The sequence below is a fragment of the Plodia interpunctella genome, chromosome 5 (genome assembly GCF_027563975.2).
Source record: "Plodia interpunctella isolate USDA-ARS_2022_Savannah chromosome 5, ilPloInte3.2, whole genome shotgun sequence".
In the NCBI taxonomy this organism is placed as follows: domain Eukaryota; kingdom Metazoa; phylum Arthropoda; class Insecta; order Lepidoptera; family Pyralidae; genus Plodia; species Plodia interpunctella.
The window spans coordinates 5,746,196-5,771,021 of record NC_071298.1 but is presented as its reverse complement, the minus strand read 5'-3'; the positions used below and the strand labels follow the sequence as shown (position 1 = coordinate 5,771,021).

Below are 24,826 nucleotides of genomic sequence, written 5' to 3'. Positions count from 1 at the left end.
AAATTATCGAAATAAACAAAGACAAAAATAATAGCCTACTTAGAACGCCTCCAGCGATCTCCAGCTTTAAATATACTTCAGATGGTGTGGATATCAACATGACCTCTTCTCAAGATTTTGAAAAGTCCCATGAGAAACAATCTGTAACTACTGAACAAAATAAGATAAATGAGGGTGTAGTAAAAGCCCACAAAAAACACAGCATCTTTATTCTAGGTGGCAATCAATGCACGGGTCTTGCTTCTGTGCTTCTATCATCAAGAGAGAGAAGAACTAACCATAATTTCTCACAGTATAATATATGTTCTTTTGTAAAGCCTAATGCTAATGCAGAAGAAATACTAAAAATGTGTTACACATTATCAGTAAATAAACATGACTATGTTGTTATTTGCGTTGGAGAAAATGACCGCAATCCAACACATTATATGATTGAGCTTTCTTCTGCACTTAAATATTTACAAGGTCTTAATGCTAATGTTATATTATTGAATGTTACCTATAATAGCTGTCTAAATGAAAACAAACTAAATAACTTAATCAAAAATGTCTCGCAATATTTTCCAAATTGTACATATATTGAATTGTATAATCCTAGAAAATATTATTATTGTGACCATAAAAAATATTTACATGACATTTGTTTTAAAATTAATAATTTAATTAACCTAGATGAATACAAATCTAAATTTCTAACTTTTAAAGCCTGTGTAACGCAAAATAATGCTAGTTCTTTGACTTCTACCAAATATCTAGACAGAAGCTCGCCAAAGAATATTCCAGCAAAAGGAACAATACCATATTATTTTAAGAAAATGGGATCTAATGCTGAATTTCCTGTTTGTACGAATAACCCAGACCCAAACAAACAATCAGTTGAATCTAACAAAAACAGGTTTTTTCGTGCCCAATCTATTTAACAAAACACTGTTTCACCAAAATATAGCCGGACTCTTGAACAAAACCGATATTTTAGAGGTCTGCATTGATGAGTTTCACAATAATGGTACTACACTGGATATATTGTGTTTTTCTGAAACTTTTGTTAAGTCCGGGAATGAACCAAATATACAATTCAAAAATTTTAATTTAGCTTCTTTTTACTCCAGAAAAGATAAGGAACGTGGTGGAGTTTGCATTTTAATTAAAAATAATATAAGATTTAAAGAAATAGCACTGTGTAAGCAATCATCAGTAGATAAAGTTTTTGAATGTTGTGGTGTCGACATAACATCTATGGGCGTTATAGTTATTTGTGTATATAGAACACCTGATTCTGATGTACCATATTTTCTATCTAAACTAGAGTGCTTGTTACACCAAATTACTGGTAGATACAATAAGAAAATTATTTTAACGGGTGATTTTAACATAAATATCCTAGACAATAATAACAATGCAAAAAAATTGAACAGTATACTCTCAAACTACAATTTAGATCAACATATAAAAGAACCCACAAGACAAAAAAGGTGCATAGATTTAATAATAAGTAACTATAAAGGTGCCGTAGGTAAAACACATGATATCCACCTCTCTGACCACAATACTGCACAAACATTAACATTTTCAGTTCAACAAACAGATAAGGAAAAACCGTACTATTACAGGAAACAACGTATTTTTTCTGTTGAAAACATGCAGAAGTTTTACCACTGCCTTTCGAAGCTCTCTTGGTCCAACGTAAAAAATGAAACTGATTTGGATACGGCTTTTAACGAGTTTCATGAAACTTTTTGTATGTTCTTTAACTTATGCTTTCCAATACAAAAAATAAAAATTAATTTACAATCGAGTTCCCCAAAATGGATATCAAAAGGTATTAAAATTGCGTGTAAGACAAAAAGCAATCTGCGGTTTAAATATTATAAAAATAGAACCACAGAAAATAAATTACATTACGCAAAATACAATACAATTTTGAGAAAATGCATAGACACATGCAAAAAGACATTAAATTATAAAATAGTAGAAAATTCTAAAAACAAATGTAAAGCTACTTGGGACATAATTCAAAATAAAACTGACAATCACAAACAAAATAATGACATTAAATCTATTCATATTGACGGAAAAGATATACATGACCCACAAAAAATTGCTGAAACATTTAACACATACTATTCTAATATACCTGATGTCCAAAATTCATCTAGTTCTAGCTCGAATAATTTTAATAAAAACATGAAAGAAACAAATTCGTCTATGTTTCTTTCGCCATGTGATGAAGAGGAAATAGTTAAAGTAATACAATCGCTAAATAATACAAAGTCGGTTGGTTACGACGATATTCCAACATTTGTATTAAAATCTTGCAGCAAATTATTAGCACCAGTATTGACATATTTAGTAAATTTATCATTTGTAAACAGCACATTTCCAACAAAACTTAAAGTAACAATAATTAAACCGCTGTTTAAAAAAGGAAGTAAACAGGATATCAACAATTATCGTCCCATAGCCTTAATCCCAGTTATTTCTAAAATATTCGAAAAAGTAATGTTAAAGCGAATAAACTCATTTATTGATAAACACAATATTATAATTGAAGAACAAAATGGATTTCAAAAGAATAAATCAACAACTTTAGCGGCTTTCTCACTCATGTTTAATATAACTCAGAACATTGATAATAAAAAACCAGTGCTGACAGTATTTTTCGATATGACGAAGGCATTCGATTTTGTAGACCATAGCTTACTTCTTAAAAAACTTGAAAACTATGGTATTAGAGGCTTAGCAAACGACTGGATTAAAAGTTATTTAACAAACAGAACACAGTGTGTGGAAGTTACTCGTATTGATAAAAAATTACAATGCGAAGCATATAGATCTTCCTATCAAGTAAAAAAATATGGGGTGCCTCAAGGAAGCATTTTAGGGCCGGTCCTATTTCTGTTGTATATAAATGACATTAAAACAATAACTGACTATAAATGTAACTTATTTGCTGATGACATCTCAATAACAATACCAGATACGAATGACAATATTAATTATGAAACTGCAATTAATCAAACCATTGAATCAACGGCAAGGTGGCTTAAGTCCAACAATATGTTTGTTAATGTTGATAAAACAAAATATGTAGTGTTTTCTAATTACCAAACCAAACATTCTAGTTTGAATATAATATGTGAAGGTCAGAATTTAACTAAAGCCAATGAAATTAAATTTTTAGGATTAACATTAGACCAACACTGCAACTGGAAATCACATGTCGAAGGTGTATGTAACAAAATTAATAAATTTGTATTTGCTCTTAGAAAATTGAGACGAGTCGCTAACAGTAATATTGCTCGTACAGCATATCACGGATATGTGTCATCTGTTTTGAGGTATGGTCTTATCTTGTGGGGAAACTCAACAGATGTGAAAAGAGTGTTTTTAACGCAAAAAAAATGCATAAGAGCATTATGTGGTGTAGGTCCTTTGGAATCATGTAGACCTCTATTCAAAAAACTGAATATTTTAACATTAACTTCAATGTACATTCTTGAAGTCGGAATATTCGTAAGGTCACACATGAACTTTTTTACAAGAGTTAGTGACATAAGCAGAAAATTCAGACATAGAGATCCGTCTCGTTTGATATTACCTATTTGTAGAACCTCTCTCTTTAGCAACAATTGTTATGTTATGGCGACAAAAGTTTATAATAAAATACCAAAATGTATTAGAGAATTGCCAAAAAAGAGATTCATTTCGGAATTGAAAAAATGGCTGTTACATCATTCATTTTATGACATGAATGAATTTTGGAACACAAAATGAATAAGTTCTTATCATTAAGTTTTGACCTGATTGTGACATACCTAGTACTTATTATCTGAAAATGACAATTCTTTATATTTAATGACATTTTAATATTTTTAATGACAATGATTATTATTATTATTTTTTTTATGAGTAATTGTAGAATAATTAAATTAAATTCATAGATATAAATTTATTAAAACACACTTATATTTACATGCCATATTTTTGGCGAAGCATGTCATAGTACCCACAAGTTCTGTAACATCTATTTGTACCGTGCTTTGTGTAAATAAATTTATTTCATTTCATTTCATTTGCATGTTAATAATCGAAGAAAGAAACTGTGCGTTATGAATATAGAATTTTGAAGTGATAACACCTCAAAATTACGGTACGGAGTACCTACCAATTCTATGCTATGATGACATTATAAATCACATTCAAGATATCAATTGCCACGGCAGCGTCAAGCTATATTTACTGAATCGTAAAGAATCCACAAAATGGGTATTTCATGTCTGCAATTCAGTCGCCAGTATCGCGTCAGCACTTAGGAGGAATTTATCATTTACTTCCCCGCATAAATCTAGTTTTGACAACGTGCAGTGATATATGTAGATTTATATATGATAGATAATATAATATTCATAAATACCTATACTAGAATTAAAGTATACTAACTGTTACCGAAACTTCGTATGCGTGTGGTTCGAAATAAATAAACTTATCTTTTACGTGAAAGCTCTAAACGATCTCTTCAATTTAATAAACCAGAAAATTTGAACTTGACAGAAAGTATCTACTGGTCTGATTTGAAAAGAAATGTGTTTGTTTATGGTTTCAAAAAGCATTATAATGTATTAACCAAATGAGGCCAAGTCATAATAGGAGCATGATATGTAAGAGATCATAATATTTGTCATTAAATAAAAAAAATTAATAAAGAATATTTTTAATTTTTGCAACTGACAACCCTGTCAGTGGCAGTTGTGCATTTTGTAGACAAAATGCACAACTGCCACTATGTAAAGAAATACACACCTATATGCTTCCTAGTATACATAAGTATGCTTTGTGTTGATACAATATTTTTCTTTTCAGAGAACGATCGTCCTCATAGGGCAGGTTGCTTGTTACAATGGAGCTCGTTAAGTTATATCAGCATACAAGCGCCCAACTGAAAGGTAAGTGATAGACGCGAGCCTTTGAAAATATTGCTTATTTGAGATTCACAAACGAGTGCTTACTAAACGAACATTTGATTCATCATATTAGATTTATTTTCACTTTAACAAAGTGCTTCGTTTCAACGGGTCAACGATGTATAACTTAATCCTGTTGAATGTTGTTTGGGGATTGAACGTTAACGGGGTCGCAGTACTGTTATGTGTGCTGTAGAAGTAGAAGTATCTCCAAAGATCTTCGCAGCTATTCCCAGTCAGGTCACGTGCTACATGCAGGTTACCTACACGTATTCGAATAATGACTATGTACTGGAGGGATTCGAGTTGGGAAACTATTCGAATGCTCGGTTGGCTATGAGGTTTAGCGCGGAGAGGAGAGTCGATAAACCGCACGACTCGAGTGACGCGTGCTTTTGTCCGTCGACAGAGGATCAATAGTTTGCGAAATACCAGCTGACGCTTTACAAAAACTAAACATCCATTGGAATTGATGTGGTATTTCTAAAAGATAGAAGAAATTTTTACTGTATTGTTGTTTTTTTTTGTTTATATTTCAGGATTCTGAGAGACTTTTGAAGGTAACATGGATGTGAAACATCAATTTAGTTTGATTTTGAGTATAGTAAAATTTCATATCTGATTCAAAGAACTTCCCTTGCCATTCCACGAGAAATGCTACTGGAGATATGGGAACCTACAGGTCGGACTTGAGACGTGTCGGGATTGTCCTATGAATGGAATTTTATTTGTTTTAATAATCAATTTGTAATCTATAAGATGTATTATAAAAAACATTGATTTATTAAATAAATAATAAATTAATCAATAAACTAAAGAATATATAAAATTTCATAATGGTTTCTTAAGTAATGACTATTGAGCAAATAAAAAGTAAATAGAAATTAACACATGAAAAGTCATACAATAATATTCGATTTCTGTGTTGTCTCTAGTATACGTATTAACCTAATGACATATTATTAGTTGTCCACAATACATTAAACACACAAAATATATTAAACTTGTGAAACTAATCGTATACTAAGTTGTTTCCAATGTGCGGGAAATAATATAAAAATAAAAGTGTTGAATTTAGTTGATTATCTCCTATTCGCATCCGGAAATATTCCGCAAATCAAGACACACAATAATTTTTCCTTATCTTTTGTGAATTCATAAGCATAATATATTGGTGATTGAAAAACGTTCCTAAAATATAGCGTCATTTGCCTACATTCATTTGGCTCGACTCAGGGTCATTTGGGTCACCGTTACAAATAGGGACATCCTATCTTTTCACCACGTCTTATCGATTCTTTGGGGATATTGGCGATCGTTTATAAACACTTACGAGGTTAGCTACATTGTGTGTATAAGATGCTTACTCGACGCTCTGTACATATACCCATGTCTTTTTTATTTAATACAAGTAAATAGAGACAGACAGTGCCAGTAGAACAAGCTTTGTATAATCCGATATTAGATACAGAGGTACTAATCAATAACAAATTTTGGGATAACTAGACTTTATATAACTAAGCTCAAAAGACACGCCTCATAGAAATTTGACTTTCACGATGATATTGCCTACTTATTATGATCATGAATCGTTTAGGCGAATATAAGGACTACGATGCGAAGGTTACGACGTCGATAAGGCACGGGGCTGCTCTATCGGAAGTTTGCTCTTATCCAAGACCCAAACTCGTCCAAATACTTGCACACATTATTCTGAGGCTTTGTAGTAATAGTTACCTCTACGTTGTTACCTAATCACAGAAAGCATCTTTACAAATTGTTGTAGGCGCAAACTAAATTAAGGAAATTAGTGTAATTTAGCGGCAGACCACAGCCATTAGTATCCATCGCCCGTATCGGAACCGATACGCCCCTTGGCTTAGTTATAAATATGGCTCTTTATTCCACACCTTTATTTCCGAAACCAATTGTATTTTTAAGTTTTCGTTCTTACTATTATTGGTGTTTTCTTATTTTTATTTGATAGGAACTCGTAAAACTATTCTGTTTTTTGTTGTTTTTTTCTACTAGAAAAATTATAAAACAATTAATAGCGTTGCTGCTACGTATCGCTCACACATAACATCTAAAATTCATTTAAACATTTTCAAATCTATTTACAGTCTTAGTAATTCCATGACTGAATTACACAATAATATTTTCAATACCGCATCCCGCAATATACAGGAGATAACGTGCGCACAGCAGTGTGTAATCTCCGATACGGGTGTTTACACGGAGCTCTCTCTATTAATTATCCTGCTTACCGTCCGTATCGAGTGTAATTAATTTCTCCTCGACGCATGTCAGATAAAGATCCTTCTACTTTTAATATTGATGTATTAATAATCTCCACAAAATTATCTTTCCATGGTAAACTCAGTCATAACGCGGTGACCTTAGTGATTGCCCAAACATACTTAAAATCTAATTAATGCCAGCTATTAAAACAAAGTAAATATACAATAAATTATATTAAAAAAATATTTTTTGCTCATAATATAAAACGTTATATGTTCAATAATGTTGGTTCATGCGTTTCAATATATACCTACTCGTTACAGCATATTATACTCCGATGGACTTTGCAATTAATATTACTTTAGTACAGAGTTCAAACATTCCAAAGTGCATTAGCAGCTTTTAATAGTCAGTGCACTTTGGTTCATTCAACCTGTTTTACATAGATTACGGGTAGTTGTTTCGCTGTTGTCGGGTGGTATGTGCAGCACGCCACCGGAAACCTGATAAGGCAGCCAGTGACGTATGAGCTATTAGTGCAGCATAGGACGGCCTGCATTGAGACAGCACCACGCCACCGCGCACGCCTCGCCGCACGCCACGCCGCTAAACACGCGATTCAACAACGCTGCATTTTGCATAAAATGCAAATAACATTCAAGTTTTTGTTTGACCTATAACTGTAATAGCAATGAATTAAAATATTATTCCGTCCTCTTAGTGTTCGAGTAGTTACAATATGACTTCATGTAGGCACAAAACTCGATGTACTAGCAGAAAATAAAATATCAATTGTACTGACTGGAATTAGTTTTATTAGTACTACTGTTACTGTTTATTTAATGTCACCGTAGAGAGTCAATGAGCCGCAATCAATGAGCCTCAGACTTTGTGTTCTATGTATTTATTACTGACAAGACTGAAGACACGAATGCCAGCCAACAAAAAAATTTGGAAGAAATACGATAGAGTCGTGTTGATATTCTTAACAGACATGCGTGAATGAATGTTTTCAAACAGCCTTTGAATTTCGTTGCGTGGGTTTAGAATATGGCGTATTACGTCTGTCGATGGTCGTACATAAAAGTGTTATGTGTGAACTACAGTACTCAGGAAATTTTATGAGTTAATAGTTGACAGATTACAAATTCTATAAGTATCCAAATGAGGTATTACTAGAGTGGTGAGTTGATCTAAATATTCCAAACTTATTGGAGTGGAAGCGCGTAGGCGTCGGTTGTCGCGGTGAAAATTTGTCGATTCATTTTAACGAGCGGCATCGTAGCCAAATCGTAGCTGCAATCGTAGAGCGCAATACGAAGTAGGAACAACGTCGTAGCCAAACGAAATGTATATTTTTAGCGAGTTTAACATTAGAGTAAATATAATATTTCGTATTTTAAAATTGTAAAGCTAAAAATTGATTAAATAGTATTCTATATACCTATATTCATAACAGCTAATAGAATATATTTTAATGTTGTAATTTAATGTTCGTATACCTACACTTTCGCATATCAGACTAAAACTAGTCACTACTACTACTAAAACTAGTAACAACAACTTTTGATTACTTCAGTCGATGCCAAATTGATATTAGTTATCTGTGGACATGTGTGTCGACTGGGTGACTGGAGTCCTGTGCATCCGAGCGGCTAATGCGTGACGATTAGGGTGTGATTAATTAATAACGCTTCGGTCCATTTCCTCGCGAGGCGCAGATCTGGCTAGGCTCACACGGAGCGTGGCTTCTTTATAAACCTCTTACTTGTATTTTATATATCTGACAGATAGAAAAGACTTATATAGATATAACAAAATATTTGTTTTTTCTTATGGAACTGTATTTTTTATACTATTTTGTTCAGATCTATAAATCTGAAAGTAAATTTATAAAAGGTTATAATCCGAATCCATAAAAGTTGTGCCAAAGCAATCTATAGAATGCTTTCAGGATATCAGGCAAAAAGATAAACAAATCCACAAATCTCATACTTTGCGTGCATTATACACGATCGTTCATACAGTAATTGCATTCTCTGAAATCACGAAGCGGAATCAACTTTGGATTGTCCTCCAGAGAGCATTCTAAGTGCTCTGATTCTGACTCACATATAATTTGTAAGAATTATATTCCTTACCTTACTACATAACCGAAATTAGTTTGGATTTTTTCTGTCATTACTAAAACTTTCTCGTCATGTTATCTTTACTAGGCTCTAGACTTGAAGGATACTATGTTTTCTAAAGAAAATAGGAAAGTAAATATGAAAATATAATGTGATGAAAATTGAGTAAGATAATCATAAGTATAATACAAATTTATTTAGTTAACTTTTGCCTACAACTAGTTTTTCGTGCATCAGCTTGTAACTTATTATTATTAATGTCTCGGGTTCTAAACAATGTATCGCGGTAAAACCTATTCGAGGTTTTAAGTTAGATCATCCGCTATACAACTGTGTAAACTGTATCAAATTTCACTCAGTACTTTTGCATGATGCGCGAACAAATATACAGAGAGACAGATAACAATTAGAAAAAAGTTTTCGCTTCTGTTAGTCCCATACAGACCACCAATAATTATTTTTCTTCAATGTCTTCTATGTACAGACATAGCCCACTTACAGTTTAATGATATGTATATATTGACCCTTCATAAGATGCCTTGGGTGGCAAATCACTCAGTAAAATAGTGCCCGGTTGAAGTTAGTAATAAAACTACGATTGAGCAGCTGGCGATCGGCGGTATTCTTGACCTTCTCATAAAATATCCCACATAAAGGTCACATCTCTCAATATGTCATCCAGACCAAGCACTGCGAGAACACCAGAGAAAGAAATGCCTTTTGTTATTATTTGATTCTGCTTTTTTTTCGCTCTTAGATCGAATGTCATAGACGAATATAATAATAACCATATATTAGTTATAATTGAAATTAACTTATTAAGAGTTACTTCAATCATCATTAGAATATGACACCATCTAGGGCACAGTTAAATTTACTACTCGACAAGTGCGTACTTAGGCAACGCGCAACTTTGGCTTGTGATGCTGTTAGATATGTCATGTAGAGAGCTTGCGTGAAACTGAATATAATAACTACTATGTATGTATACATATTGCGTCATATTTCTTAACAATTTTATTAATATGTCTAGGAGTGTATATAATATATTAACGTTCTATCCTCTTCTTCAATGCTTCACAAATTCCCAATAATATAAGAAAAATCTCCATAAATCTTTATATCGAAGGAATGTTATCCATAGTAAGAAATATTATAATTTTTTTTAAAATGTTTGTGTATAAAGAACCTCGCAATATTGCAAAGATTTTTCTAGAATACACTACACATTTTCCGTAAATGTTAACAAAGAATGTTTGCACATTTCGTTCTCATAGTGCATAATGTACACGGTCTGAGTTTTTAATTAACTCGCTTGTATCATTTGCTACCTACCTACTAAAAATATAACATCAGTATTTGTTTTTTCAATTGTTTTAGCAATGTGCATTTTCAAGAGATTGTCTACTAAATCTTAATACTTGTAAAAAAAAAAAGTTTTAAAGAGAAGTTTATGGAAAACTTGTAAATACAGCACGTATAGTATTTTGACATCCAAACTAGTTGACAGAGTATGTTCAGCATAGTTTGGACGTTCTAAGTGTACACATAAAGTTTACTAACTTGAGATTGCTTCATGTCTTCGTCGATTAGTTTTCTAAGTTCATAACGTAACTATACCTTTATGGTTGCCGAGCTTGGGTAAATTTCAGATTAAAGTCGTGCCTTAATATTCCGAAAAACTAATATATTATGTCCTAATTGATACTACTGTTACTAAAGAAATCGGTTTTCTTGTGAATATAATGTAAAGAATAAATATTGAAGCTTCGGTCCATTAGTTTGTTCAGATAATTTATCAATGAGGAAGAAAGTATATAGTTTAGGCTAGACACTATTTCATGTGGTTATAATTCATAGTTTGGAGTATACTTATCTATTATTATGTATGGGTACTATCGGAGACCATTACAACCATGATAAGCTGAACTAATAGATATTAATAGTGGAAGGTCAATCTTGTTAATTATGCATGGCAATTACGTGAATTGAATTTCGCTACTATATAGATAACAATACTACTGGAAAAGATTTGGACTCGCAACATTTTTGAAATGTATGATTTAACCAAAGATAATCTTCAGTTTCATCTGATATATTGTATACCCATCCGATTGTATGTTTTTGATCAGCTAAATTGTGAAAGCCTCTGACCGTTGTTAATCTCTTTTAAATATAGATGCATTAGTTTGGAAAGAGTCATGAAAAAGGTTGGGCCGAGGGCCAGCACGGCTCCTGATTGCATATTTAACGAGGATTCGTGGACTCGCGGCACTGAGAGACTCGGTAATTGGATAAAGCTATTTTTAGCACTTCTGCTAACTGCGGCGTTGTGTCGTGACGACTCTATTTTGATAGGGACTATGCAATTATTGACTCGTTCTTGTTAGCTTAAGTGTCAATTAGTTTTATTCTATTCAATTAAAAGAAATTTAGTAAAATAATGAATAATTAAGAAGTAAATGATAGATTCGTTAAAAGTAAAGACAGATCTCGTAACTGAAATGTTATTAGCTAAATTATACCTACAATAATCTAGTCGAAACAATACAATTTCGTACTAAACTGCGGTCAGGCAAACTAAAAGGAAAATAATGCAAACTCTTCAACATTGCTCTCCAGTTGGATATTGATACTTGAATTATAAAAAATAGTAACATTTGTGACATTATTAAATCTTGTTCTGAGCGGTCCTACGGAAATAAATCATGTCTACCGGGGGGTGGGTCGAAGCTATCCCCTTGGCTCTCGTTCCTTCAAGGAACGGGTGGGCAACACAAGGCCATTCCAATAGACTTTATCTATTTTTAGCTTCCGCTTCTATAATTTGCTTTACATAAGTACCTTGCCTAACTAATCTGAATAACAGCATTATAAGCTCGAAATTCTTAGGTGATTGTGATATTTTAAACCCCATTATAAATATCATAAATTTATAATTTAAGAACCCTGTTCGAAAGTAAATAATTTCACATGAATAACTCCAAAATCTATTGGTATTTCTACATAGCCTGTAAGGACCGTTTTGAATATTATAGATATCTTTAAAGCAATAGTCGTCTTTTCCATTTTTTATGATCGTAAATTGTGTTGTAATGTGTGTTGTGTATTCCCATGAGCGGAGATTTCATCTCGTAAATATTTGTATTTTCTTTAACCTGCTGTGGAATATCAATGTACCTATACTGTATTATCAAGCCGGACATTATATAATGTATTTTAATGAACGAACATTATTATAAAAACACAGATACTTTTGACTTTATTTGAAAATAATCTTTCTTGTTTTTATGTCATTAATATACCACACAGCACAAATATTTCCCTATGCTTTGAGACTATTTTTATAATATTTATATCTCTGAAACATTGGCTGTCAATAGTACCCTCAACAGTTATATTTAAATATTCAACTCAGATACCCATCTGGGTACAACAATAGCTTGTAATAATAGCTTGCCTACTTATTTATTTAGTTTAAACTTCAACTAAAATATATGTAATGACAATAGAAATAAAGGAATAAGAATAATTAGGACACGACTATTTCGCAATTCGCAGTTGTGTCGACCACAAATCTAACGGAATGCAGCAGAATGGAATAACCTTCGAAACTAATTTCATCTATCGCCGATTGCCGATCCCATGAAATGTGTATCGAATTTTCAGATATCTAATCTCTACAATTCAACAGTATAAACATAATGAAGGCACATTACAGGCATTATTCTAACAATATTATCTGAATTATGTTTCAATTAACTTACGTTTGCTTCATGACTAAACCAAATTTTTTATTATTATTGAACTTTTATATCAAATTATATCAACAAAGTCAACTAAGATATGACGATGCTCCGTCATGTGATATTTAGTTCAAATAAAATACGTACGAATAAAAAAAGTTTATATCGTTACGTGCTAAACTACACAAAAGAACTTATCTGGCGCCATATTTCCTACCCCACTGGTCTAAAGTTACTGAGAAACGGCGCTTTTAACGATAAGAAATCTCAGCGAGTTGACAAAATAATATTTTTGCCAGTTTATCTTTACGTTGAGACGAAGACTCCTTGTTGATGTCGATTGACTGAAGTAGAAAAGTAAATATAGCATACTTATTGAAATAAATAGTTTCACATTATTTTAACTAGTTCGCTCATTCACGTTCACAAATAAAATAATATATTAAAATATTTAAATGCAGGAACTGATACTAGATGGCGGAAAGTAGTCGTAAAAGTCATATCAGATACCTTTAGGCGCCTTGAATAAAATCTGACACCAGTATTAGCAATAACATATTCGATATGATGATGATTGCAGGAACAATTTTCCTGAGTAAGATTTGTATAATTTTATAATTATTACTTATAATAACAAATATACCTTTGTATAATGCTTATATTATAGTGAAACCTTGGACTTTGGGTCGGAGCACAAGGTGATATTTGAAGGTTCCACCATGATTTATTCAACATGCGTAACCAAGAGGCTTGGAACGATATTAATATTATTTCAATGCATACAAATTATAAGAACGACGTTGGACGTAAAATTGTGTCCCACATCTTCAGTCTCAGGGAAATTTTGGGATTCTGAATAACCATCATCTCCTTGAATGTTGTTTACAGGTGGGATTTTTATATTAAATTGAACCAACGGTAACTATTTCTGTTTCATTATTATGTGGAATTTATAGACAGAGAACCTTGGCATGAAACAAATGGGAATGAAAGATTATTATTGTTGTATAATAATTTTTAAGGGATTGAAAGAAAACGCGTTAGCGGCGAGGGATTAAACGCATGTCGCCACTGGGTCGCCAATAATACAATGCCGATTTTTTTTCAACGATTTTGAGTATCTCAAGTTACTTATATCCATTTCGCTTCGTATGCTATTTTGGTCAAGTTCTTTAAAGTACTGATCTGGTCAAGTGCTGTCATTAGTTTTAAATATTTTTATATTCTTTATTATGAAAACTGATAGGCGTTTGTTCTACACGACAGTGAAGTATTGTTCTGTTATATGTGCGCAGAGCTAATACATAGAGTCACACACACACACAACACCCGACTTATTAGTAGGAGGTGTATGCTAAAGAGGAGCCTAATGTTCCCGCCAAGGCAGCCAGTCACGCGATGTTATTTATTCTCACTTCGTTCAGATATCTATGTGAAAGATGTTCTTCGTTAATAAGTTTATAGTGTAAGTAGTTTCACCATTTTTTTATTATGCCTTTCTCACTCTCTTCACATTCGAAATCCACAAGTGTTTAAAAATATAAACCTAGTTTTATATAGTTTCATGTATGCAGCAGCTAGCAAGCTATGTTTTTGATACATTTACTTTAGCTAAGATTTGTTTAGCGTCAATAAACGTATGGAAGATAAGAACCTATGTAAATATTGGAAGAATTACCAAAATTTTTATTCAGTAATATCTGGGAAAACGCAATGAATTCAGCCGCCCTTCAACTTCAATAACTTTTATTTTAAAACTATCATCAGTGAAACAACAATGTGAAAGAATTTAAAGACAAAGTATTAAAGCAACTTTCGCCATAACTTGGCATATAAAATCTGTGCGAAAGGTAACTCGACCAAAATTGGGTTGATGCGGCAAGATTTTGAATATGTTATAAGGCGATGAAGCAGCGCTAACAAGATGAACAATGTATCTTAAATGAGACCTTATGTAAACAACTTCGTGCATGGGTTGGATTCCGGAAGATTTATAACGCGCGCAGATTAACATAAATGTTTTGTTTGCTAGTAAATAATTATTTGTATATTACTATTGTAATCATATATTATATTACTAAAAATAGGAATATGCATAGTAATGTCTATTTATAACTAAAACGTCAATTATAGGTATGTTTTACTATCCGAAACGAAAAATAATATCTTCCCACGCCGACTGCGACATTTCCATCGTGGGTGTAATGACGAACACTGCAACAATAACTTCGAATTCCGTATTAAAATTTAATATTGTGATAATTTTCATGATATCAATCGTATCTGCAAATGACATGGTTTGTGTGCGTAGGGTAATCATTATACAACCCTTCCATAGAGCCATTGTAGTTTGTTAGTTTTATGTGGTTTCATGTCGTATGTATGCATGTGTACCTAATACGCAGCGTACAATAGGTACATAAAGGGGCCATAAAAACGAACAAACTCCTTAATTGGTAATAAAATATTCTAATTAAAACATTTTTAGGGTTCGTACCTAAAGGGTTCCAATGCTCCACTTGGCAATGTTTTTATTTTCTTTTGTTTTTAAATGTGCTGTGTTTCTTGAAATAAAATCTTGAACAAAACAAAATAAAATAAATCATTTTTAGTCTTTTAATCAAGGTTTACATTTGCCAACGAATTTCTCTCTAGTCTATTACAAGATAATATTTCACATGCTCTTTTCATACCATACAATCTTATGTTTTCCTAATGTTGGTTGTTTGAAATCGAATGCTATATTATATATTGTAAGAAAGTCCGACCTTCAACGAATTTTGCATTACACTGCCGGCTATTTAGGTCTCAAGGTATCTTGTGTTTACAAAACTGAATAGAACATAATGTTTATGAAATAATATTTTAATCTCACATGTGCCAGTAATAAACTGTGCTATTAAATTTTATTAGTTTTATTTCTGACGTCCTGGCAAAAATGATATGTCCATAAAGATCTTATAGGGAAGTAAAATCAGTGGAAGGAAACAGACAAAACAGAAAATTCTCTGCAGACAAGAAAGAAGAACAGAAGATTAAATTAAATATCACTTTTCGTACTGCTACTACATGCCGAAATTCAGCTGAATTGGTTCAGAAGTTTTAGAGCCATACACATACGAAACAAATTTTCTCTGAACCAACTTTCTCTGAACGTAATCAATGATAGTTACATTCCTGTTATATTGGAACTATAAACATGTAATTACTCGGGTGACGTCCCCAACCATAAATAGGTTAGTTAAAATTACTACCCAGCGTTAGGTTTACGAGGCATTACATAAATATGTACTGTACATATATATGAGAAAGTAAGGCAAAGATCGTTCAAAGAGGAGAAGAAAAGCAGGGAAACGGATCCTGGGCTCTGATGATTTATGCAGAGAAGAAACGTGGGATACGATCAGATAAGAGAGAACTTGGGAGCTTTCGTTTCTTTGTTTCTTTACTTCCGTGAGCGTAAATATACTGAAAAAACTAAAAAAAACAATACAGAGATTGTATTGTATTTGACTACGGAACGGCCTTTTTACCCAAATGTCCTGCCATTAGAAGTTATGGAAACCCTATTTAACGAGTAAGTGTTTGACTGTATTTCTCATGATATATGAGGTAAAGATCATTTATTAATGGATACATATATCCTAGTTAAATAAATAATGAGAACGGTCGAAGTCAGTCCAACAATCTCTAGAAAGGCGGGTTAAGTTAGCGGGAGTTGAAGCGTCGCGTCGCGCGGAGTCGCGGCGGCCTCTCCGGTGCAAATATTTACTTGTCATTTCTTTTCTTTCAGGCAATTTCCACGGTGTAGAAGTACATCGACAATATCGACATGCCACCTAAGTAAGATATGTTTTCACTCTGTATGTAGTTTTCGCTGTATTTTGTGTCAATTTCAATTTGTATTTTAACAACATCACTTTGTATTTTAATTAAAATACAAGGTACAAATTTCGCAGATAGTAAGCTTGTTGCTTATAAGGCTTTTGCTTTTTTTGTTACCTTAACCAGCCAAAACATACATCGTTGTAATTCCTTATTGCGTTCACCAAATTTATATCAAGTCATTACTGAAGATACGATATTCAAATATTGCCGCAGGTGAGTATCGCACACTGGCAAAGAACACCTGTCCAAGATGGTTGTGATTTACTCGTTTTTTAATTAATTTCATTTATGTAATTTGTGTATAACTAGTGGCTCGTTTCGGTTTAAAAACGTAACCTAGACGTTGGTAAAAACAGCATGTAAATAGTAGTTTTTGAGTTTATCACGAACAGACAGACAGACGCGGCAGAGAACTTTGTTTTGTAATATGTAAGGATGTACTCGTAAGGATACTAAAACATCTAATTAGATAAAACTAAATAGTACCTAAATCCAGTAACTACTCTACTGGCCATTTGTAACAAAACTTGATTCGAATAATTTAAGTAGGTAGTTAGAGGAAATATAGGTCAAATAGATTCGTTTATTTCGTGTCTGAGGTCATTAAATCTTTTTGAAGCTCTTATCATACGGAATTTGTTCTTTATACTGCCTGAGGGAACTGGAAAAGTCAGAGTTTGGCTGCTACTAGAAGATTTATTGACATAATTAATCTTTAGTAACAAACAGGGTCTTGGTGATTTTAATGGCAGTGACATTTCGAATAAGTATATTTTTACAGCTTTGAAAACATCGTTAGTATTTACATCATTAATAGTACATACGTAGTGCATGGCGGTCGAATAAACTAAAAAATATGTAATATGTATGTAGTATGCATACCTTAGATTTATATAGTCAACTATATAGAAATACAGATATGTTTAAGTTTCCTGGTTCATGACTTTTTAATAAATGACCACCTTGGGATGTCGGCGACAGTCAGATATGTATCAGTCATAATGAAAACGTAACGGGAAGTCTATATTCAGTCTTCAAGTAGCAAAAACGTTGAAACTTAAAATAATATTAATAAATAATGAATATATTACTTATAGTCATTATACTTATAGTCATTATAATTTCAACTACATAAAGTTCATCGTTTCAAATTTGAAACACTCGTAAATCTTTAGTGCCTCTATTAATGGATATAGAAAATAAACTTCACATTTATTTACAGCGTTATGTCACGAAGTGTAGCAATACAGTTGTAATAACATTTAACGAGGAACTTAGTAGGAAGCAGTAAATGACGGCTGGCAGGTGACCTGTGACCCGTGCCAGGCGGGGCTCGGTGCAGTGCCTTCTACCTCTACCTGTCACTGCAGACAAAACCGATATTGAAATGATAATAATCGCGGTAATTCCATTTTCATAAAACAGTGACAACGTAACGTTTTCCTATAATATTTTGTACATAAAAAACAAATGTTTAAGTTTTGGTATCAATCCATATTGATTGGGTTACATCATTTTTTTCAGAACTTCTGTGGTTATTTTTCCTCTCATAAGCAGTGTCATAAAAGTATTGTATAGTCATCTGATTTACATGAATATGCATGTAGAATGTCTCAATCGGATACGGGAAAAAGGGCCAAATTTAACTTGCATGATCTGATTATAAACCGTCCCGGCTACGGTGAAACTAAATAAAAACTTTTCGAATATACAAAATTACCTTGAATAGCAAAATATTTGGAAAACATTTCCGTGAAAATACTGAAATATATTTTGAAGCTGACTTTTATGTAACAGATTTAACCAGAAATTGCTGCGTCTCTGCTCGGTTCAAATTTATGATAGCTTTCCTGCGAGGTTCCGTGGCGATGTCCGCGACTTCCGTATTACTGGATTTCGAAAATATGTTAGATACGCGGACGTAACTTCATAGTTACGGAGAAATAACTATGTATCGGCAATACGTTCTCCTGTTGGGTCTTTTGATTCGATATATCTTGAATTATATCAAGTGATATATATTGTATCAAGTCATGTAAAACGTCACACGAGAAAAAAATGTGACGTATCTACGATTTTTTTAAATAGTGGCGCCCCTCCCTTCAGTATTTGAGAAAAACTTTTAAAACTGACAAATGAGTATTTTTTGTGACTATTTGTCATTTCATTTCAGACTCGTATAGAAGCAATGGGGATTCCCCTGGCAGAGAGATCGAGCAAGCACGTGTTAAAAAAAATTAGTTCATCTATTAAGATGCGTTCATAAATTACTTAGTATATGTTTAAAACTAACTAAAAAATCTTTTGTATGTACGTCCAACATACAAGTTATTTCAAACGTATTATATTGTGATACGAATTTCGAATACTTGATAAAAAAATATGAGATTGTAGAAAAAGAGGTTTTGATATTTCAAATTCCGATTTCAAGTATTAGGCGCCCCCATGAAACTGTCGCCCCTCCAGTTTCCCCCCTCCTTAGATCCTGGGATGTTTGATACTTAGTTGTATGCTTCTGACTTTTAATGAAAAAATTACGGCATCACAATTCCTATTGAAATTAGAAAATAATGAAGGTATTGGTAAAGAGGATATTGATGTTGAATTAGAATTTTCATTGCTTCAATTCAAGATGAGTTCTTGCGAGAGGTTCAGAAGGAGCGGACCGGTCGCTCACAAGTTTGAAACTAATTTCCTGCGGCACAAAGCAATCGCCGGGCCGATGTGTGCCATCTCTGATAGACACGACCCGGCACGTCCCACCGATTGATTTCCACTATCTCCGATAGAAACTTTTTTGATTCTCTCATCTCCGCTCCTAATATTTGCACGCTAAAACTACAGTGAAAAATACATGCATAATCTTCATTACTGGATATATTATGTAACATGTGTCTTTTCGTGCAGTCTTATGAGCACTTTGTTCGGTTTGAAGTTTTAACATACTTTTTTAGTTCTTATATTCTACCATATCCAAAGATAGCAGTGAATCCATACTTCCCATGATATTCTTTGGAAATCCATAAAAGAAAATTCACAGAGCAAAAGAAGAGCTACAAATACCAACTTATGAAATTCCATTATTTACTACAAATTAATTGTACATGTTTGATGTTTATGCGTCGACTAGACAGTGCGGTCACCGCGACCGAATTACATTGGGCTAACCATACAGGCTATGACTGTAATATTTGTTCTCTGCAAATTCACTCAAATCAGAAATGACAAAAGGATTTAAGCAAAATGTGGTAAACCAAAACTACTTGGTATAACGATAAATTATTATTAATTTACTTTCAGCTTTTAAGCTAATGCGTGATTCAGGTGATAAAAATTGGTTTGACTTTGGGGTCTTCAAGAATAAAGAGTGTATCGCTTTTGAAAGTCAGCTGCGGTGTTTGCTTAACAGCAGGCAATCCGTTTGCTAATTAGCCTAAATATGTAAAATAAAGCTAAAAAGCTAAATATGTAAAATATTTAGGAAATGATTTTTAAAGCGCATGAGAGATCATTTTTATTTAAACTTAGTGCTCTTAAATTGAGACTATAATTAGATATCTCACTACTTACTCGCTAAAAACTATATAATTAAAGCCCTCGGTATTACTCTCACAAAATACTACCTTTGTTAAGCACATAAACAAAACGAGAGATAATTCTGTAGAGTACTAAAATAATTACGTACAACTATTCTCACTGAGCGTTCTCAGATGAGTTTAGTTCTTTGTTAGAAGTTAACTCGCGACTCTTGGTAAGTGCCGAGAGTGTAAGCTCTTGTCGCAGAGTGCACAAGTAGAGCGAGTAACGACCCATTTTGACCTGAGAAAAATAAAGACATCTAGTACTTCTTGGAAGTGTAAATTATATAAATATAGATTTTTCCGAATTATGTATGATGATCATCATATCATCTGCGAAAATGACGTTGTTTATTTATTTTGTTTTAAATTGTTTAAAAAACAAAACAAACTGAACAAAAGGCCGAAGTGGATCATGTTCTTAGATGTTGATATACGATACCTACCCTTCATACATACCCAAAAGCGATGTGGCTGTGTGTGAGGCCGCTCAGCTAGTTGATCGGAATTAGAGTAAGCAGGATCAATCGTGCCAGTCGAGGTAAACAAGATAGAAATGTCTCCAATAGTTCACTACACACTGCGCATTCGCGAAATGGGCCTTCGTTAGTGAGCATTGTTATCGGAGCTAGTGTGATAGGCGGCCCGTGAAGTGAATCACAATGTAAGAATATCACGGCGTGGAGTTCGTGTCGGTCATGCGACAAAAACGATATCACGTGTAGAAGCAAGATCGTTAGATACTTGAAACAAGTGAGTGAAGAAGGGAACGAAAGTAATGTCTCTACAAAGCACAAAGGATAAGGATAATGAGTAAATCTAGTAAACGGAAAAATAATACTATTTTGTTTCTTTAAAGTTGAGCTCTAGAAATAAATGTAACAAGGATAGAGCTCATTATCTCTTCGACTGATATAAAGTATTTTATGTACCCATTAAAAATAATAATTGTAATTAAATACACATAAAATATACCCATAAAGCAAGAATGTATATCCTATTAGAGGCGGTCATTAAAAATATCTCGATCAGTACACAATAAATTCAGTTCACAGGAAAGTTCGCGGGGGCGGGTACTATTGCGATGGAGATTTAAGGCCTAATTAATTGAGTTCAGGACTATTTTTGGTGGCTATTTGTGGACTCTGTGACACGTGACTACAATCACAATCAATATCTAATATTGATTGCTCCTCTTTAGAATGCATAGTACAGGCGTGCATGAATTTTGTTGTTGGTAGCTAAGCTTAGCGGTGAGGTGAGTGGATGCGGGGCCTTAGCTGTGGTTGCTGCTTTTAGTTAAAAGTCGAAAGCACTCTCGGGATTTAGTGGGAGTTTAACTTTACACCGATATTCGTAACCACAACGTCCGATGTTTGTTTGTTTTAAAATGTGCAAGACTTCGTTTGATAATCTAAATAATGCATAAGGCATTTTTTGTTGCATTTTTATTCCGAGGTACAACCTCGCAAGAAACTATAAAAATAAGTAATTCCTTTGTATTTGTTTTCCTATTTTTAGCTTTATATTTACATTGCACATGTATAAATACATGATACAATTTTTAGTCAGCTTAAATAATTAAATTAAAACAAGAAAGAGTTATACACCGTTAGAATAAATAAAAGATTATGCCGCAATTTTCTTGCCCAATCAACGTAAGTTTACAATATATTTATTACATTACGTTCTCAATATTTGATATGCTACAATAAAAAGTCAGCATTTGTATTTTTGGTACATAACACAAAACAATTAAAGTTACGTAGCAAGCGAATTGAGTAACATTCCAAAGCAATACTCTTCGTTATTTAGTTGCACATTAGGTTAAATAGAGAGAGAGCAACTATCAGTACAACTATGCGGAGCGGGCGTGAATCTCTGTCATTTTACAATTGGGCCTGGAGCGCGGCCAACGACGATTGCATTCCCGCGCATTATTGTGATATGCTACCACCGCTAATTCTGCAGATAGAGCTATTTAAACCGATTATGAGACCATATTGTTAGGCATAATTGTTGGACCAAACGGTAGTGAAATATTGTGGTATTAAGGAATAACCTACAACTTTATTTTTCTTAAAAGAAAATTAAATTGCCTGCGTGTGCTTACCGTATAAAAAATATAAATAATATGGTTTACTTTCTATTTCCTCATCTACTCGTATTTGCATACATAGTGCAATACGCTTGCAAAAAATTATGTAGATCAGTTGAGAAACCAAGGTGAAGATTAGTTTCTATCTTCTTTTTGTCCCTTACCAAATTATTAGATGTCAATAAATTACTAAAGGTACTATTTATAAACATTACAACTGATTCTTTGTCTCATGACTCACATGCTCCGCTAACACTAAAAAAATGATTACGATGAGTTTCTTCCACATCCAAGTTCAAAAGCGTGGCTTAACTCTTTATATCCTCGTCAAACGCAGAAACTCAAAACTTGGAAGTTTCTTACAGTTTTAGCCCTCGAGACAAGGGATCGCGCAACTTGCTTCAAATTCAACCTTCTTAGTCTGGGTTGCTATGCAATTCCGAAACTAAAGTTTTACACAGAATCAAATGTCATGTATTTTATAACTAGAGTTAGCGAAGTTGTTTTTTTACCCAAAACTTCTCGAGAATTATACTTGCATAAGTATTTATTATAGCGCACTTAAAGGCTTCCACCATTCAACCAAGAGGTGATGCAGAGACAAGAACTATTTATTTGACTTATTGCTTTTCTTTAATAAAAATGTTAGCGAGTCTTATTTGGAATGTATAGGCGCTATGCGCGAAGTCTGATGATTGATCTATGTCCAATATCTTGGTAATATACAAACATTTTCCTTTTCTTTCAAAAATTTCACTTTCATATTTTTTCACGAAAGGATGAAAACATTTTTTGTTTATTAAAGGTACGAAAAAGCCGAGTCATCGATCAAAGTTATCAATGGATCTGTCTTGGATGTACATGACAGGTCCTAGACATTGTTGTTGCGGGGGGATGGGGTGCCGGAGGCAAAATACAGACTGCGGAATTGAAAACTGACTTGAATGCAATGTTTTTAAACAGAGACTCTATCTCTTATTCGGGCATACTCGTTTGCATTATATGGCTAGATATATACATGGATGTAAGCCTAGATCTCGGGATCCTTACAATAAAACTTTAAAATTCAAAGATTCGCAGATTTGACGTTAATCCACATTATGTAGTGACCTGTAAGTTCTCAATGCTGTTATCATTCAGTTCCTTGGTGCGTTAGTCATGAGAGGATATGGAGTGGTCCTATTATACTAGGGCGGGAACCACTCGCCGCGTTTTGGGGCAAACCTCGCCATATTATATTATATATACATACACACCGCCATCCATCATCATTCATGTAATCCAGGGTGCTCCGTCTCATTTAATCAAGTTTCGGGACAGGTTAATATAATTTTGTAAAGTTGATAAATAGCGGAAACTCGGGGAAATTGGGTCTTTTAATATGAGAGGACCTTATATTAAGATTTAAGCTGTCTTTTTACTGTTTAAATTCGACGATATATGTATTAAAATTACATTACTGCTGTCTGTTTTTAATTAGAAATAAAAATAACTTTTAAACAAATAAGAGCGTGGTGATTACGCAACAATTGTGTAACTTGTTTGCACAAAACGTTTTTTTAAAGACATAAAGTATTTTTTTGTATCGTATTGCTTCGAATATAAATTAGTTGCATTCTTTGAAAATGAAAACGATAACAAAAGCTAAATTACGAATGTGGCGTCGTCATTTTAGTACATTTTTATGTCTTATGTTTGCGAGTGCGTGAATCTATGTCTATTGTCCATTTGTATGAATACAATAAGCCTTGACACGTTGACCTATAGCAATCCTATTTGCATGGCGTTCATAAAATCTACTAAGGTCTTTACAATAGTGCTGTGAGAAGTACCGATTTTGGCGGGACTCGATTGAAGTAAACTGTAGATTCCAACGTATATGAAATACCGTATATGAAATAACGTAGAGAAGCATAAACTTCCTAACAATTCCATTGCGCATATGGGGGAAATGGTACTCAATCAAAGGACTGCAACCAAACTTTACAATAACATTTTCTCTAATTTGCGTATGTATCCATATTCCTTTAATGACAAGTAACTTCAAATATTAAATTAAAATTCTTCTAAAAGGATTGTAGAAATTGGTCTAAATAATTTTGAAATTCTGTGCCACGGAATGAGCTTCACAGTTCACACATTATGACGGTTCGCTGAAATGTTTTAACAAGAAATTGTGCTTTCG

At 33.2% G+C, this 24,826-nt stretch overlaps 2 protein-coding genes across 4 annotated transcripts in view; one reads left to right on the top strand and one right to left on the bottom strand.

The window, feature by feature from the left end:
• The window catches only part of LOC128670418 (uncharacterized protein), an 80,163-nt gene that overhangs the window by 27,153 nt on the left and 28,184 nt on the right, over positions 1 to 24,826 (bottom strand). The window lies entirely within an intron of this gene.
• LOC128670422 (CD82 antigen-like) overlaps positions 1 to 24,826 on the top strand; it is a 45,526-nt gene that overhangs the window by 11,526 nt on the left and 9,174 nt on the right. Inside the window, exons 2-3 of one of the 3 annotated variants that reach the window (XM_053746065.2) lie at positions 4,861 to 4,943; positions 16,871 to 16,920. The gene's annotated coding sequence lies outside the window, so the exon portion shown is untranslated. The remainder of the gene's footprint in view (positions 1 to 4,860; positions 4,944 to 16,870; positions 16,921 to 24,826) is intronic. The other 2 variants (XM_064435972.1, XM_053746066.2) reach the window with 2 other exon arrangements.